Source organism: Gracilinanus agilis, chromosome 1 (assembly GCF_016433145.1).
Source record: "Gracilinanus agilis isolate LMUSP501 chromosome 1, AgileGrace, whole genome shotgun sequence".
Lineage (NCBI taxonomy): Eukaryota > Metazoa > Chordata > Mammalia > Didelphimorphia > Didelphidae > Gracilinanus > Gracilinanus agilis.
Window position 1 is genome coordinate 102,679,083 of NC_058130.1, and position 17,481 is coordinate 102,696,563.

Consider the following 17,481-nt stretch of genomic DNA (forward strand, 5'->3'; position numbering starts at 1 on the left):
ATATATATATATATATATATATATATATATATATATATATATATAATTAAAAAAAAGAATTTTTTTTCTAAAAAAGAATAAAAAACACAACAGATTAAAGAGCCAAACATAGCTATTACAACTGGGAACTATTGCCCCAGAATTACAAATTGGCATACCCTTGAACCCAATAATAACATTTCTAGGCCAATACTCCCAAGAAAAATCAAAGAAAAGTCAAAATACTATTCTGCAAAAAAAATAGCTCTTTCTAGGGTGGGAAAGAACTGGAAATTAAGGGTATGCCCATCAGTAAAGAAAAAATTATTGAATATGGAAAAAATACAAATTGGAATGTTGTACCTGCTCCCCTATCTATTCCAGGTAATTTACTTCCCTTATATCACCTCTCTTTGAAATTCTAAACTCTCTCTCTCTCTCTCTCTCTCTCTCTCTATATATATATATATATATATAATATACAAACATATGTGTATATACATATACACATATGTTTGTATATTTTATTATAATTATAATATATATAAAATCTCTACCACCTGACTTCCTTTTACATATTGTATTATTTTATTCATTTAACTTTTGTAAATCTTTTGAACTCAACAAAATTTGGGAAAAAATCTTTAGAGGTTGGAGACACTGTCTTATTTTTCTTATGCTCAAGCAAACTGTTATCCTCTCTCCCCACCCTTAGAAATTCTTATTTATTTTAATTATTGTGAATTGTGACTATTCTTTAACATAATAGAAAAACCTCATTATACCCAGAGGTTATTTATTCATTTATTTTAAAAACATTCATAGACCATGACATTTAATTCAAAGGGCCATATGAACTTACTATTATTATTAATAGTTTCATATTAAGCACACAGTGAGTAAAATATGCTTTAATCCAACTAATATTCTATTGAGGAAAGGACAATTCATTTTGTTAAAAGAGTTAAAAGAGTCTGTTAGAGACCCCTTGCTGTGCTGTTTGTCAATTACAGACCCCCTGCTGTGCTGCTTGTCAGTTAGTGACAGTTAGAAGGGTGTGGCCAAGGGGAGTTAGTGAATGGCAGAGAGTTGGAAAGGGCCTTTTTATCTCTGGGTCTTCTGGGGAGATGGTGTGCTGCTAGAACTCTCTCTGATGGGAAACAGAAAATGGAATTAAGGCCTTAATAGCATTATTGATTAATAATAACTGGGGTAGATAAGATAGATAGATAGTGGTTATATTATTAGATAGTAAGAGTAGTAGAGTATCCAGGTGAGGATTTGGCCAAGCAGAAGATACTGCCCTCTGAGGCTTTATAGATTTAGGGTTTCTTTTAGAGAAAATTTAGTTATGATTGTCATCAGGGGTATAGTTACAAGCTATTGTAAAATTACTTTCACTTTCCTCCTTCCTATTTCCTATCCGTATTTCCTAATAATAAACTAAGTGCTTTATGTTTAAGAAACTGCTCTACTGAATTTTGTTCAAACTCCTCCCCCCAAAAATTTAGTCCTTCACAATTTTTAATCAGAAGGGTTGAGTTTAAAACCTGGTGATGTTACTTATTACTTTTGTGACTTTGGACAAATCAGTAAACTCATTGGATTTTAGTTAGTCTCCTTAAATGAGAGAATTTGGTTCAATGATCTAATGTTCTTTCTAGCTCTAAATCTTGATAAAAACAATCTTCTCTCCCATTGATGTCTTTGTTAAGACTATTTTTAATTTCTAGAATGCACTCTCCTTCTTCATATTTACCTCTCTATACTCACCTGGTGAACCTGTACCAATACATTAATCCCTTAAAATCCAAACCAAATGCTTCCTCTTCTATGTAATTTTCTTTGATTTTCAGCTTTCTTTCCAACAAAACATCTCTCTTGAACTACTCTAATGCACATATCCTACAATTTAGTGTCATATTATTCTAATTTTCCGTGTCATGTGCTCATATGAAACTGAAAGCAAGGGTCTCATTCTATCTAAACTTTCTATGTCCTCACCACCTTCCACAATGTTCTATAAAATATAAGCATTTAATAAGTGATAGTTGTTGCTGCAATGTGATATAACAGGTAATGCAGGATCTGAAGAGATAATTGATACAAGGAGTTAGTAAACTAAATACATAACAGGATAGTTCAATAGACGAATAGAATGAGAAGCTATTCTAGTGTAAAAAGTTTTAGCTTTGACCTGTCAGCCTAGCAAATAGTTTGCTGAAGATTACCTTATTCCATTAAAATTTTTCTCTTGATTTCCAAACATAAAAAATAAATTTTGACCTCCATCACTTAAAAATGAGATGTGAAATTCATCAGAGAGTGTCTGAAAATGCATTCAATTACAATGATTCCATTCTAAGTGATTGTGATGATTAAAACAGCAATAAAATTCCTTATTTCCAGGGAATGTTAGCCATTAAAAAGACATACATAGGCAATAATCAGAAAACATAAAATATTACCAATTATACATTAGACTTTTTATTTCTTTTAATAGTATTTTACTTCAATATTTATATGAATAACTGCAGAAATTTGGCAGAAGTGTCTTGGTGAATTGCATATGTGAAATTTGTCACTCATTGGATGGGCTATGCTGCTGCCACTCCTGTTAAAGATTGAGTCATCTGAATGAAATAATTGGTGGGAATGCTCATTGGTTGGATGCTCCTTTTCCTCTTCTTCAAGTAGAAGAAATGAATATTGGCGAAGGCAAAGATGTCAGACAACATTATTGCGATAATGAAATGGCTATATAATTCTGATAATTATCATCTCTGAACCTTTACTACTCCTCAGATGGCAGACATGCACTTCACTGTTGTTCTGTACTCAAATCTTTTCCATCTTAGTAAGATCTCATAAGTTTGTATTCTGGTTGCATAATAATTGAGAAACCAGAATTATATAATGGTCATATGTAATGGTTATATCATTGAATATAAGAGTAGCATAATCTAGTAATAAACAATTATTCTCCTTTGTGCTTAAGCAAAAGCAGTGACTAGCTTCATGATTGATAATATATAATTATCAATCATATCACCTCTTTCTTATTGATCATATTCAATGAAATTCTTCCAAAGATTTTGGAGAGTCTAACAGATATTTTATTCGACAAACATTTATTAAATATTTACTCTATCTTTGTCAATATGCTAAGCTTAGGGACACCAATAAAGGCAAAACTCATGCCTTCCCTTATAAGAACTAACATTCTAATGAAATAGAGAAGATTGAATTAAAATCAAGAAGTATTAAAATTGTTTCTTGTTCTGTTTCTCCTCATCTCCCACTTCTAGTCAATAGTAAATTCTATTAGGGAATGAGATTTGAATAGGGAATCTGGAAATCACGTAGAAAGTGCTCCAAAGATGAAAAAGCACACATTTTATCAAATATCACCAAAAATTCACAAAAGAGTAATATGTGTCATGTCAGGGGAAATAATTTTCAAACTACTTTTGAAGATTTCTAATATAATGGAATGTAAACTTCAAACAAAATCTAGTCTTCCACAGCTACAGACCAGCATACTCTCAAAAAGGTACTGATAAATTTGGGATGATGACTTTGAAGTTTTAACAATAACTTGAGATAATTTGGTTATATTAATGAATTAATGCTGAAGGTGCACAGATAGTATTGTTTTTCTCCCCCACCTCCAGAAAAAAAAAAAGCTAGAAAAAAGGAGACCTCAAAGCCCTTCTTGTAAAGCATTCTTCCATCTTCTTTGGAAGTTCCCAGTGTTCCCAAATCTAATCCATGGTAATGAGAATAATATTCTCTGACCCTCTGTCTTCCCATTCTCTTCCCTATGCTGATTCCCTTGACCATCTTATTCTTTTATGCCTGAGTTTCACTGTCTGCCTCTATACCACTTTTTTCAGCTTGTCTTTGTGCCATATTAAAGTGTGATTATCCCATTTCCTTCTTCCAGTCTTAGTTTCCCAGTGAATACCCAAAGAATCCTCATTCCATAATTTTATGAATTAATTATCAATTTAAAAGTGAAAAGCTCAACAGGAGACTAAAGAATTAATAGTTATGGCCCAAATGTAAACTCTTAGAGGTAACATTAGGTGCCATGGGGAGGGAAAAGAGGAGATGAAATGTTTAGTGTTGTTTTTTCCTTGGGGAATTGTTTCCATTGATGTAAAACATGAAGAATTTCTGATTTTTCTAAATGTACCAAATACCTACTGTAAGGAAAGATGGTTCAGTAGACTGCTGTTGAATATAAGATAAATAGTGAAAGTCCTTCCTCAAATACATACTTAGTCTGTGAAAATAAACAAGTCACTTAAACTTCAAGTGCCCCAAATAACTATCTAAGGCTCTAAGTCAGGGGGTTTTAACCAGATGTCAACAAACCCTCAAGATTTCTGGATTGAGTTCTGTGAGGTCTGTGAACTATCATTTCACAATAATTAGTTTCATTTGTAATCATTTTTAAATACATATTTAAAATATTATTATGAGAAGAGATTTTCTAGGCTTTTTGAGGCTGCCAAATACATGACAAAATGGCAACAACAAATCATTAGAAGTTGCTACTTACAAGTTGCTTATTTGCATTGCTGCAAGGAATTTCCACACTGGGAGTTGACTTCATGTTGAAATCATGAATCTGGAGAAAACAACAAATAAAGAAACAAATTTTCCACCATGTCACTTAGGTAGATTCAGGTCTTGTTCTTTCATCACACTAGACGGCTTTTAACTCATACTCCTGGGGGTCACTTTGTACCATTAGTCTGTCCCTTTCACATGGCAAAGTCAACTTCCTTATCATTCCTAGAAGTAGAAGAAGTCATTGGCTGTGACATGCCTGAAGCCAGATGGGCAGCGGGAAGGCATTGACTGACATTATCCATAATTCAAACTGCTGACAAAGATCTATGTGATCAATAGAAGCAGTCTGTTGACACAGATGAAAATTTATTCCTCATCGATTGTCAGATGCTCAGTAATACCTAGCATCTATCATTCTTGCCTGTTTTTGCCTCCCTATGCATTATTATGTGGTCCTTTGCATGTTACAATGGTTTTTGACTCTCCAAGGCAAGCAAAATCTGTGCGGGGGTTCCAGTGTGAGAACCTCGAACCTTGGCTCATAAAGCTGCAACTCTAACTGAACCACCTCTACAGAGACAGCATATTCACCCACCTGTTGTATTAGATACAGGTCCAATTCCAGTGGTATTTCTCCTCCCTGCATTCCTCTTTGTTAAAACCCTTACCTTCCATCTTAGAATCAATAGTAAGTATTGGAGAATTATTTCCAAGGGAGAAGAGTGGCAAGGAGTAGGTAACTGGGGTTAAGTGACTTGTCAAGGGTCACACAACTCAAGAGAGTCTGAGACTATACATTTTCTTGAATAAAAGAGATTTCTACCAGATTCATTTAGGAGAACTAGTGTGGCTTTTCAGAGTAAGATCTATAGGGGCAAGCTCAGTAATTGAGAGCTGGGCCAGAGATGAGAGGTCTTGGGTTCAGATCTAGTCTCAGACACTTCCCAATTGTATGACCCTGGGCAAGTCACTTAACTCCCATTTCCTAGACCTTAACCACTCTTCTGTCTTAGAATTAGTATACAGTATTTATTCTAAGAAAGAGGGTAATTAAACCTAAAAAGCAAAACAAAACAAAATGAAGCAAAGTAAGATCTATGATCTTACTTACAGAAAAGGCCTATGGCGTAGGTCCTTTCTTTGAACGATATTATTATGCTAAATGTCCAAGTACTACCTGTATGACCTTGAATCACTTAACTTTGAATTTCAATTTCTTCCTCTGTAACATTAGTGGTCTTAATTAAATAACCTTTAAGGTTATCTTCCAGATCTAAATATATGATGCTAGTTTATGCCTTCCCCCCTTTTATCAATGAAGAAACTTGGGCCTAATTAAAGGAGAGACCACAAGGCTAGTTAGCCTTAAGACTGGAATACATGTCTCCACACATCCAACCAAATACCTGTTCTACTATATTGTTATCGTATCAGTGATTAGAGAATCACTGACTCCCACACTCATTTGAATAAGCATGAAACAGTCTACCTTTTTTCCAGAATTCTCTAATACTCTTTTTTCAATTTGTAAAGAAAATGTATTTTACCAATTACATGTAATAACACTTTTTGACATGTTTTCTGATTATCTAAATTGTGTCCCTCTCTCTTTTCCCTTCCCCTACCCAGAGCTGGTAAACAATTTGATCAGTGTTATACATATATATCATGCTAAACACATTGGTATATTATTTATTTTTCTAAGAGAATACTCATATATAACCAAAACCCAAGTATAAAAACCTGAATAAATTAAGGTGAAAACTCATATGCTTTGATCTGTATTCCAACTCCAACAATTCTTTCTCTGGAGGCAGATAGCATTCTTTGTCATAAATTCCTCAGAATTGTCCTAATCATTGTATTGCTGAGAATAGCTAAGTGTGTCACAGTCGATCATTCAACAATTTTAGTACTGTTACTATATACAATATTCTTCAGGTTTTGCTTATTTCACTTTGAATAAGTTCTTGTAGGGCTTTTCAGATATTTCTTTCTTTCTTTTTTTTTTGTTTTTTTTTGTTTTTTTAATTTTAAACCCTTTACTTCTGGGTATTGTCTCATAGGTGGAAGATTGGTAAGGGTAGGCAATGGGGGTCAAGTGACTTGTCCAGGGTCACACAGCTGGGAAATGGCTGAGGCCGGATTTGAACCTAGGACCTCCTGTCTCTAGGCCTGGCTCTCAATCCACTGAGCTACCCAGCTGCCCCCCTTTTCAGATATTTCTGAAATCATCCTGTTCATCATTTCTTATAGCACTATAGCATTCCATCACCATCATATACCACAATTTGTTAAGCCATTCTCCAATTGATGGACATTCCCATAATTTCAAATCCTTCACTACTACAAAAAGAGCCACTAAAAATATTTTTTGAGCAAGTAAGTCCTTTCCCCTTTTAAAAAAAATCTCTTTGGGATACAGACTTCATAGTGTTGTTACTAGAAAAAGGGTATGCATTGCTTCATAGCCTTTTGATCCTAATTCCAAATTGCCCTCTAGAATTGTTGGATTAGTTCACAACTCCACCAGCAATTAATTAGTGTCCCAATTTTGCCACACCCCCTGCAACATTTATTACTTTCCTTTACTGTTATATTGACCAGTCTGATAGGTATGAGGTAGTATGTCAGAGATGTTTTAATTTGCATTCCTCTAATCAAGAGGGGTTTAGAGCATTTTTCCCTATGATTGTTGATAGCTTTGATTTCTTCATTTTAAAACTACTTGTTCATATCCTTTGACCATTTGTCAATTGGGGAATGGCTTATATTCTTATAAATCAAACTTGGTTCTCTATATATTTGAGAAATGAGATCTTTACCAGAGCAATTTGTTATATAAAATTTTTCCCAGTTTGTCATTTACCTGGTAATCTTGGTTACACTGGTATTATTTGTTCAAAAACTTTTTAATAGAATATAGTCAAAATTTTACCTATTGTAATGCACCCTATCTCTTATTTGTTCAGAAACTCTTCCCTTCTCCATAGATTCTAATATTCTGAGGGGAAAAGAGTGTCCACTTTTTGGAGACTCCTTCTGCTTAAAGCTCTAATTAGTCTATTCTCCCAAATTCTAGAAGGTCCAAGCACTCCAATACAATTTAACTAGTTTAAGTTGTATTAGCGTCAGAAAGTAATATTTGCTTCAAGTATATAACAAGATCAAGAAAACAAACATCTCTCCTCTGAAATGTTGGTGGGTTTAGAGTCTAGATTTTGATATCTACTTAGGGCCAGTAACAGAAGATTAACCTCTTTTGGGAAAGCCAACCAAGCCCAGTGCAGGCAGTGCCAGATACTGAGATGACTCACACAAACAATAAGATGTTAAATAAAGTTGGTTTAATGTTAATTAAAGGGAAAGGTTGGAAGGAATTTGGATGAACTTAATCTCTAATGCCAATTTCCTAAGCCCTCAAGATTTAAATATCTCTACACAAAGTGTAGAGATTTCTTCAGGGTGATTTTCCTACTCCACTCCTCACCTCACTATCTAAACCCAAATTCCTATACAAGGCTAAACTAATACTAAAACCTTCATTAATGACTTTAAATAAAAGGTCTATGTAAGTCTGACAGGACCAAAATATGGACCAACATCCAAAAGAATCTAGTCCAGGTCTCATGATCAGCTGCCAGATGTCTCAGGATCAGCACAGGAACTCGGCAGATGCCAAACAGCCACAGGAAAGCAGGATAACAGAGAAGTAGGTAGGATGGGAAGATAAGGCAGGAAGAAAGCTACAAGGAAATAGCCAGTCTCCCTAGGTCAAAACCCCAGAAAGAAAAGCCCACAACCCAAGTCCCAACTGTCTCTTAGAAACAGCTCAGCTCTCCCTAAGAATTCCAGAATTCTACACTCTGCTGGCCCATGCTTCAGCCCTTTGCGAACTTAATTTTATTAAAACACCTCCAAGACCAGGAAGGTTTGATTTCCCCTATATCACCTCAAAAAGTACTGTGCTAATTAGAGAAGAAAATGAAATTGAAAGTATCAAAATAGGCAATGAGGAGACTAAGCTATCACTCTTTGCAGATGATATGATGGTCTATTTAAAAAATCCTAGAGAATCAACTAAGAAGTTTGTAGAAATAATCAACAACTTTAGCAAAGTTTCAAGATACAAAATAAATGCACATAAATCATCAACATTTCTATATCTTTCCAACACATCCCAGCAGCAAGAGGTAGAAAGAGAAACATCATTTAAAGTCACCCTAGACAATATAAAATACTTAGGAATCTATCTACCAAAACAAACACAGGGATTATATGAAAACAACTACAAAACACTTTCCAAACAATTAAAACTAGATCTAAACAATTGGAAAAACATTGATTGCTCATGGGTAGGATGAGCTAACATAATAAAAATGACCATTCTACCCAAATTAATTTACCTATTTAGCACCATACCTATCAAAATACCAAAAAAAACTTTTTTACTGAATTAGGAAAAACTATAACAAAGTTCATCTGGAATAACAAAAGATCAAGAATATCAAGGGAAATAATGAAAAAAAAATGCCAAGGAAGGTGGCCTAATAGTACCAGATCTTAATCTGTACTATAAAGCAGCGGTCATCAAAACGGTATGGTACTGGCTAAGAGACAGAAGGGAGGATCAGTGGAATAGACTTGGGGTGAATGACATCAGCAAGACAGTGTGTGATAAACCCAAAGAGCCCAACTTTTGGGACATGAATCCACTATTTGACAAAAACTGCTGGGAAATTTGGAAAACAACATGGGAGAGATTAGGTTTAGATCAACATCTCAAACCCTACACCAAGATAAATTTGGAATGGGTGAATGACTTGAATAAAAAGAGGGAAACTATAAATAAGTTAAGTGAACATAGAATAGTTTACTTGTCAGATCTCTGGGAAATGAAAAATTTTGAAACAAAGCAAGAGTTAGAGAAAATTACAAAATGTAAATTAAATGGTTTTGATTATATTAAGCTAAAAAGCTTCTGTACAAACAAAAACAATGTAGTCAAAATTAGAAGGGAAACAACAAATTGGGAAAAAATCTTTATAACAAAAAACTCTGACAGGGGTCCAATTACTCAAATATACAAGGAGTTAAAGCAATTGTATAAAAATCAAGCCTTTCCCCAATTGATAAATGGGCAAGAGACATGAATAGGCAATTTTCAGATAAAGAAATCAAAAGTATCAATAAGCACATGAGAAAGTGTTCTAAATCTCTAATAATTAGAGAAATGCAAATCAAAACAACTCTGAGGTATCACCTCACACCTAGCAAATTGGCTAAAATGAAAGAAGGGGAGAGTAATGAATGTTGGAGGGGATGTGGCAAAACTGGGACATTAATGCATTGCTGGTGGAGTTGTGAACTGATCCAACCATTCTGACTGGCAATTTGGAACTATGCTCAAAGGGCTATAAAAGACTGCCTGCCCTTTGTTCCAGCTATCCCATTGTTGGGTTTGTACCCCAAAGAGATCATGGATAAACAGACTTGCAAGAAAATATTTATAGTCGTGCTTTTTGTGGTGGCAAAAACACTGGAAAAGGAGGGTATGTCCTTCAATTGGGGAATGGCTGAACAAATTGTGATATATGTTGGTGATGGAATACTATTGTGCTCAAAGGAATTATAAACTGGAGGAATTCCATGTGAACTCGAAAGGCCTCTAGGAATTGAAGCAGAGTGAAAGGAGGCGAGCCAGAAGGACATTGTACACAGAGACCAATACACTGTGGTAAAATCGAATGTAATGGACTTCTGAGCAGCAATGCAATGACCCAGGACAATTCTGAGGGCCTTATGGAAAAGAACACTACCCACATTCAGAGGAAGAACTACAGGAGTGGAAACAGAAGAAAACCAACTGCTTGAACACATGGGTTGAGGGGACATGATTGGGGATGTAGACTTGAAACTACCACACCAATGGAACTATCAACAATTTTGAAATAGCTCTTGATCAATGACACATGTTAAAACCAGTGGAAATGCACATCAGCTATGGGCAGTGGGAGGTCAGGGGTGAAGGGGAAAGTAAGAGCATAAATTATGTAACCATGTTAACTTTTCTAAAAAATAAATATTAATACATGTTAAAAAAGTACTGTGCTATGCTTAAAACTTAATAGCTCTTCCCAAATTAAAATCAATAAAACCTACTTTTCAGTAATATAAGCCAAGAGGTAGTACTCTGAAAATAGGGCTAGACCTGGAGTCAGGAAGATTCATCTTCCCATGTTCAAATCTTGTTTTAAATACTTGGTAGCTGTGTGACTCTGGGCAAGTCACATAATCCTGTTTGTCTCAGTTTCTTCAGGTTTAAAATGAGATAGAGTAGGAAGTAGCAAGCCATTCCAGTATCTTAGCCAAGAAAACACCAAACAGGGTCATAAAGGGTTAGACACCACTGTAAAATGATTGAACAATAACAAAATCACAAAATAAATAACAAACAGATTTGGGTTAGATTAGACAACCTCTAAAGTCTCCTCAAATTATGAGATCCTAGGGACTACAATTCAACAAATGTGTAAGATTTATATTTATATTCAACAAATGTGTAAGAAATAATTTCTACCTAAGGTTTAGAGATTTTTAATGGTAATAGTAGATCATAAATTAAGAAATATCTTCTCAAAACCTTTCATTTTACACCTGAAAAAACTTAGAATCTGAGTGTTTAAGTAACTCAACTTAATTTCATAAGAGAATAGAAGTAATTACCAAATCTGAAGGCAGCTGGCATAGCTGTGGATAGAATTTTGGACCTGGAATAAGGAATCAGAAAGATATGTGTTCAAATCCAGTCTTAGACCCTTACTAGCTTTGTGAACCTGGGTGAGTCATTTAACCTCTGATTATCTCGATTCCCTCGACTACAAAATGGATAGTAATAGCATGTCCTTTGTAGGTTTGTTGTGAGGATTAAATGAGATAATATTTGAAAAAAGTGCTTAACACAGTGTCTGGCACATTGTAGGTACTTAATAAATGCTTATTACATTCTCTTCTGGACTAGAATCATTTGCTGACTCTAAATCCTGCGGGTTTTTTTTTTTCTGTTCAAGATTTGTTTCCTTTTCAAAGGAGTATCATTTTCAGATGTAAATTTAGTTGATAGAAAGGAAAAGGGGCAAACACACAGGAACAATTGTGAAAGAAATACTAATAAAGAAATACTGCTCAGAGAAAAGGCATTTTTATTGTAAAGATAAGCAGAATGTCCTCTTTCCTATGTAGTATAGAGAGAGGGGTCATATGTTTTTTTTTTTTTCTGTTGAAATACAAAAAGGTTTATTATCTTTAAAGGATGATTTGTCAGGAAAGTGGATCAAAGGAAAGCCCTAACAGTTGTCTCAGGAACCTCAGGTGGGGGAAGGGAGGCAAAGATGGAGTCTGAGTAAGGACGAGCCTTTAACTCAACTTACAAAAATAAATGATGACTGACTAGTTTCTTTATATCTAATATTGTCAAATAACAACCCTTCACAGATTTGAACTCTCTAATTACTCTCCTTATTAACTCCACCGACATATAAGGTAACGGAGGGAAGGTAGGAAATAATATTGGGAAGGAAGATATAAAGGGTTTATCAAAATAACAATTTCTTAAGTAAATATATCAAAGCTAGGCTAAATTTCAATACTACAGCTAGGTAAGGAGGCAGCTCGGCTGATCAGACAACCTCCCTCCACGGGAGACCCTAATCAACTGTCTTTTCCTCATGATTCCAAACTCCTAACTGCTTTTTGGAACTCAGCCAAAGCTAGAAAAAACCATATGACCCCTCTCTCTATACTACACCTAACATATCATTTACATATGGCTATCATAAGGACTTGTTAAGAAATAGGAAGGAACTATTTCTAGAACTCTTCGGTAGATGAAACAAATGTATACTGCCTACATGGATTGCTAATGGTAGAAATATGGATTTCAATTCATCATTGTGAGATAGAGGTGAGTCATCTCAGTAAAGAGAGTATGCTTTATACCAAGAGAATTTAGAGAAATCAAGTTAATCCAAATAAAGCTGAGATAAATAGGACAAAAATTATCTGAGGGGACATGGTGGTGTTGTGAGGGATAGAATACAAAGAAGGAAGGCTAAAGATGTTGACAAAGTGTCCTGGAGACTTGGAAGCAAGCAAGATAAGCAAAAATTGACCTATTAAATTTCAATGAGGGTCAAGAGACAGATTCTATAGGAAAACTAGGAATTGAAAGTTGCACTACTATCTGTTGCATGGAAGTGTGAATTTGAAGACTATTTTGCCTTTTGGTTTTTCTTCCCAGCACTGGCAGCAACTGAGAAGAGGGATCTTCTCAGATCCTATCAAAAAGAAGAGAAAATATATATATTACAGAGGAACATGAGACTATGTATTCGAACAACACAGAAGTAATCAAATAAAACAATCAGAGGGTCTAAGTTGTTTTGCCCATTTTTGATCTTGAGAGGAAATAAAATGGAGGAAAGTAGGGAGTCTTCAAGAATAACATGAAGAAGATAGGGTAGAAACATTGATTTCACAAAATTGGGTTTCTTAAAAAATATAAAAACATGGAAGATGTAATGGACAAGTGGCATCAAATTAGTCTCATTCTCATCTGAACAAATCAAAGTTTTTGAAAAACACACATATTGATATACACAATTACAAATGGAAAGAAAATTAATTCAACAGAAACATAAGCTGTCAGGCAATAAGCATGAAATGTCAGCTATGTACCAGACACTAAGTGCTGCAGACACCAAGAAAGGTAAAAGACAGTCCTTTACCTCAAAGAGGTCACAATCCTTTGCGAATGAGAAGAGATAAAAATTATGAGAAAGAGAAGAATTTGGAAGACAATGGATAAAAGAAAAATCAGCAAAACAAATTTGAAATATTTAAGGAAGATTCTAAAAAGGGCATTGATTTGACAAATGAAATATTATCTACAAACAAAAGATAAAGATCACAAGAGATAAAATGAATAATAATACTGATTATATAAAATGATTGTCAAATGATTGTCTTGTTTTCATTGAGCATAGAGTATATGGTATTAATGTCTCCTTCCTGAAATCACATTCATCCTTGTTATTTTTCATTGCAAGAGAAGGTGAGCCTCAGCCAAAAATATTCAGAGTGTGCATTTAACATTGTCTAATTTAAATCTCCCATACCAGTGATGGGCAAACTACGGCCTGCGGGCCAGATGCAGCCCCCTGAAATGATCTATTGGGCTTTGTTTCATTGTTCCTAATCTGATGAATACAATGAATAGGATACAATACAATGAAACTTTGAAAGAGTTGCCTTAGAAACAGACTGACAGATGAGCATTTCTTTTCCTTTAGCCCCCTCTTTAAAAAGTTTGCCCTCATTGTTCTATGCTTCTAAGTGCTTTGTAATTATAATGAAAGTTATTTTTTACTATCTTCCCTAATTGATAGCTATTGAGTATTTGTTTCTATAACACTCTCTTTGACTGTTACTTAAGAAGTCAGCCTACTCTATGTTTGCCATAAATTCATGGTCTTCAAAAATCTACAGATATTTGGATTCTTTCCCCTTAACATAGCCAATAACTTGTCTGTCTAGCAAAATTTCAAACAATACATCAATCATCAATCATTTATTAAATATCTACTGTATATATAATGTTGTGCTAACTGCTGGATATACAATTCCCAAATTGATTAGAATAGAGATTTCATAAAGGAGGAGGATGTTTCATAAGGCTGGAAAAACCATTTAGGGATAGTATATGAAAGGCTCTAATTGCCAAATATTGCCAAAGAATATATTTTGCTCTTATAAGTAATATGGAACTACTGGAGTTTATTGAATAGGGAAATGAAATGGTCAGATCTGTAAGTTAGTAAAATCACATTGTCATCTATATGTGCAGTAGAATGAAGTGACAGTCTTGAATCAGAAATAATCATTAGGATCCTATTTAAATAATCTAGGGAAGGTGAGGAGACAGAAGTGAGAGATATGAATACAAAATTAATAAGACTTGACAACCGACTACATTTGTGGCCTAAGGAAGAATAAAGAATAGAAAATAACAATGGGGTTCGGTTCAATTCAAGGGCTTTTGTTTAGTGCCTTTTATATTCTTAGCCTGTCACTAAGAATACCACGATGAAATAAAAATCTGCCCTGAAGGAGTTTTCATTTCACTGAGAAAAGAATATAAGTATTCAAAATAGAAAATACAAAAAATATATTAAGAATATACAAAGTAATTTCAGAAGATATTAAGAATTCTAATAGTTGGGGTGATCAGGAGGCCTTATGTTGGAGCATGCATTTGAGAAGAGCCTTGAGGGGAGGCTGGAATTGTTAGGTGATTCTAAGTACTGAGGGCAGCTACTGCCATCACAGAAAGAGGAAGAGTATTATATACAAAGAAAAAAAGAATTCAATATATTCACTAATTAATTCCCAGTTAGTGGGATACATTTGAAACATTTTCAAATCCTAATAAAAATGCATACTCCTAAGAAGTAAAAGCAACTGGCTTTTCTTTCCATGAAAACATTTTGTATTTATGTATCATCTTGTTTCCTGAGAGCTCAGATGGTTTTGCACATTTTATCTCATTAATCTAAGGATTAGGCAGTATAATCACCATTCTGCCATTGACATTAGCAGGAAAAGTTTTGTCCCTAATTTGCATAGGTTAAGTCAAACTTTGAAATAACTATTGAAACCAGTCATTGACATTTTGAATCAGTCATAATTTTCCTCTATCTTTCCTACAAGTAATTGTATAGCCCATTTCACCCCATATACATATCCCATGTGTATAATATACATATACATGAAAATATGCAAAGTATACATATTTGAGTCTGTATAATATACGTATCTAATACACCAACATTTAGTGTATTTGATTTCATTGCTATAGGGAGGTGCTCTTGCAGAGGATCTTTCTATCATAAGGGATATCAGTATTTCCTCTGGAACTTTACATTACAGAGTGCTTGAAATGCCTGACAGGTGACTTTCCCAGGTTCACACAGTCATTTATATATATTAGAGGTAATCATTTTTAAAAATTTTTTTTAAATTTATTAATATACATTTTTAACATGGTTACAGGATTCATGCTCCTACTTTCCCCTTCACCCCCCGCTATCCCCCCATCCATGGCCAATGCACATTTTCACGGGTTTTAACATATGACATTGATCAAGACCTATTTCCAAATTGTTGATAGTTGCATTGGTGTGGTAGCTTCGAGTCTACATCCCCAATCATGTCCACTTCAACCCATGCGTTCAAACAGTTGTTTTTCTTATGTGTTTCTTCTCCTGCAGTTCTTCCTCAGAATGTGGGTAGTGTTCTTTACCATAAATAACTCAGAACTGTCCTGTGTCATTGCATTGCTGCTGGTACAAAAGTCCATTACATTCGATTTTACCATAGTATATCAGTCTCTGTGTACAATGTTCTTCTGTCTCTGCTCCTTTTGCTCTGCATCAGTTCGTGGAGGTCTTTCCAGTTCACCTGGAACTCCTCTAGTTTATTATTCCTTTTAGCACAATAGTATTCCACCACCAACAAGTATCACAATTTGTTCAGCCATTCCCCAAGTGAAGGACATACCCTCCTTTTCCAGTTTTTTGCCACCACAAAAATCACAGCTATAAATATCTTCGTGCAAGTCTGTTTATCTATGATCTCTTTGGGATACAAACCCAACAATGGTATAGCTGGATCAAAGGGCAGGCAGTCTTTTATAGCCCTTTGAGCATAGTTCCAAATTGCCAGTCAGAATGGTTGGATCAGTTCACAGCTCCACCAGCAATGCATCAATGTACCAGTTTTGCCACATCCCCTCCAGCATTCATTACTCTCCCCTTTTTTCATTTTAGCCAGTCTGCTAGGTGTGAGGTGATACCTCAGAGTTGTTTTGATTTGCATTTCTCTAATTATTAGAGATTTGGAACACTTTCTCATGTGCTTATTGATACTTTTGATTTCTTTATCTGAAAATTGCCTATTCATGTCTCTTGCCCATTTATCAATCGGGGAATGGCTTGATTTTTTTATACAATTCATTTAACTCCTTGTATATTTGAGTAATTAGACCCCTGTCAGAGTTTTTGGTTATAAAGATTTTTTTCCCAATTTATTGTTTCCCTTATGATTTTGACTACATTGCTTTTGTTTGTACAAAAGCTTTTTAGTTTGATATGATCAAATTCATTTATTTTACATTTTGTAATTTTCTCTAACTCTTGCTTGGTTTTAAAATCTTTCCTATCCCAGAGATCTGACAGGTATGCCATTTTGTGTTCACTTAACTTATTTATAGTTTCCCTCTTTATATTCAAGTCATTCACCAATTCTAAATTTATCTTGGTGTAGGGTGTGAGATGTTGATCTAAACCTAATCTCTCCCATGTTATTTTCCAAATTTCCCAGCAGTTTTTTTTCAAATAGTGGATTCATGTCCCAAAAGTTGGGCTCTTTGGATTTATCGTACACTGTCTTGCTGATGTCATTAACCCCAAGTCAATTCCACTGATCCTCCCTTCTGTCTCTTAGCCAGTACCATATTGTTTTGATGACTCCTGCTTTATAGTATAGTTTAATATCTGGTAATGCTAGACCCTTCCTTCACATTTTTTTTCATTATTTCTTTGATATTCTTGATCTTTTGTTATTCCAAATGAAATTTATTATAGTTTTTCCTAATTCAGTAAAGAAATTTTTTGGTAATTTGATAGGTATGGTGCTAAATAGGTAAATTAATTTGGGTAGAATTGTCATTTTTATTATGTTAGCTCATCCTACCCATGAGCAATTAATGGCTTTCCAATTGTTGAGATCCAGTTTTATTTGTTTGGAAAATGTTTTGTAGTTGTTTTCATATAATTGCTGTGTTTGTTTTGGTAGATAGATTCC